General features: G+C 59.7%; 1 protein-coding gene across 9 annotated transcripts in view; it reads right to left on the bottom strand.

Moving 5' to 3' along the window:
* GRB10 (growth factor receptor-bound protein 10) overlaps positions 1-2218 on the bottom strand; it is a 125270-nt gene that overhangs the window by 48217 nt on the left and 74835 nt on the right. The gene's annotated exons all lie outside the window — the stretch shown is intronic.

The raw sequence follows: 2218 nt of genomic DNA, 5'->3' as shown, positions 1-2218 counted from the left end.
GCCAGGGGCAGCCATCGCAGCCCTCGGCACCGGGAGCTGCCGCCCCCCTGGCCTCTGCCTCCAGAGGGACAGCTCTCTGAGCGTCTGCAATCATGGCTGTCAGACCTGCCAGTCATGCACATGCAGACGTCAACGAGTAAAGGAAAAACTGAAGGGACTTCTCGACACACGTCCTGTCGGTTGAGCCTGTTCCTTCAGAGAAAAACAAATGCACGGTGTGTGTGTGTGCACACGTGTGAGTGTGTGCGCATTCGAGTGTGCGTGTGTGTGAACGTGTGTAAGCGCGTGTGTGCGTGTGCACGTGCAGTATCTGAAGTATCTGTGGCGAGTACATGATATATTTGAGTCACATGGGGGTTACAAAGGATCCTGTTGAAAAAACGGAATCGTGACCACAGGACACACACCGCTGTGTTTTCGCCAGGCTTTCTGGAATCCTCCACCGCTCCATGCCTCTCTGTCAGCACCCCTACTGCTCCCACATGCCCCCCACCCCCCAGTGTGTGTGTGCACATGCACCTCCTTTCATCAAGACTCCGCTGTGGAACACAGGGCACCCAGAACACGTCTGAGGAGGGAAGGAGAGAGGGGTGGGCTTGGAGGATGTGGGGTCTGGGAGGAGGGGGGGATGCCGCCAAGAGCCCCGGCCGAGGGGCCGCACAGGGGGCTGGGCCAGCACAGCTGGCGGAGGGGGACGTTCCTCCTAGCCCCCCAATCCAGTGGGTCTCCTCATGGGACTCTCCCCGCCCCAGTTCCCACCATTTCACAGCCAATACTTCTCTGCCCATCACAGTTCCCTCTCTTCCGAATTCTACAACAGCCTGTTGACATGTTTGGAAATAAAGAGCCGAAAGACAATACAAATCATACAACCGGAAACAACCGGAGGGCAGCTTAGCACCCGAGCGAAAGCTTGGAATCACACCGTGCGAACGATGCTGTTTGTTTTGCGCCCCCCGCCCCCGCCCCCAGGAACATGACCAGAGGTGAACTGACAACCTTGCTGACTGTTTCTCAGAGCCTGGCCTGTCTGGCGGACACACTGGCCTTTTGCAAATCTCAGGAGCATCACTAACATCCACAGCAGCCTCTGTGCACAACCTTGTCCCCCTTCCCGGCGATGGGCTTCGGATCCCTCGAAGTAGAATGCCAGGCCAAAGGTCACCGGTGTGTTTTTCCAGCGTCCAGACACACACTGTGCCATCTTCCCAGCTCACCGCGCCCCCCGCCCCCGCCCGAGTCAACAGCCATTTCCTAGTATCCGAGGTGGAGGCTCTTCCCGGGACTCCTCCTCTTGCCTCATCCGGGCTCTCACCGCGGGTCTCACGTGCCCGGGGGGAGGTGGGTACTTCTCCGCTGCGGGGGGTGAAACGGGGCCCTGACCCACAGGGACAGCTGGGAGGGGCTCTCTCTAATGTGAAGCCCCAAGCAGGACCTACCCGGGGAGGGAGCACCCCCAAACGCTCCCTGACTCCCCAGGGAGAGCTCGCAGCGTGGCAGGAACCCAGTGGGGTCATATTTGCAGCGAACACGTTCCCACCGTGTTTGTCTTTAGATCTCATTGTCTGTTTGTTCCCGCCGTGTTTGCCTTTAGATTTCTGGTTGGTTCTCAGAAGCGGAGGGCCATGGGGTCGCCGTCCTGAACTCTTCCCTGCGGGTCACCTTCCGAAGCTTGAAGCTTGGCCACTGCCTTCACCCTCCATCCAGGTGACGAAGCAGCATCCATCTTGTTCCGATTTCTTGTCCGAATTCTGGATTGCGCTCGCGCCCACGCTGGCAGGCAGGACGAGAGGACTGCCCCCCGCCCACCCGGTTGACCGGCTCTCCCAGGCCTGTTCACAGCGGGTCTTCCCTTCTGCCTGGTCTGGTGGCCACTCTCGCGCAGGGAAGACCCCTTGGGGGTACGGGGTCTGTTTCTGCTCCCCTCCCCGTCAGCTCCCAGGATCTGCTGGCTGGCCAGCACCTCACGCCTCCCGGAACTCCCAGCCTGCTTATCGTCGCAGGCATGACCTCCTCGCTCGTTTCCTCCGAGTAAACCCTGGGATCGTTTCTTCCAAGTTTGCTTGAACGAAGAGAACTTCTCACCCGAAGACCCACGTGTGAGGAAGGAGTCACGCCCGCCCATGACTCATACAGAGGCCGGTACTTGCGTCTCTGCTCACAACCAGGTCATGAGGACATGAGCGCACCCACCACGAGGCTGTCCCCCCCGAGGACC

Source organism: Myotis brandtii, unplaced genomic scaffold (genome assembly GCF_000412655.1).
Source record: "Myotis brandtii unplaced genomic scaffold, ASM41265v1 scaffold743, whole genome shotgun sequence".
NCBI lineage: Eukaryota > Metazoa > Chordata > Mammalia > Chiroptera > Vespertilionidae > Myotis > Myotis brandtii.
Note: the sequence above shows the minus strand (reverse complement) of the source record. Positions and strands in the feature narration are given on the sequence as shown.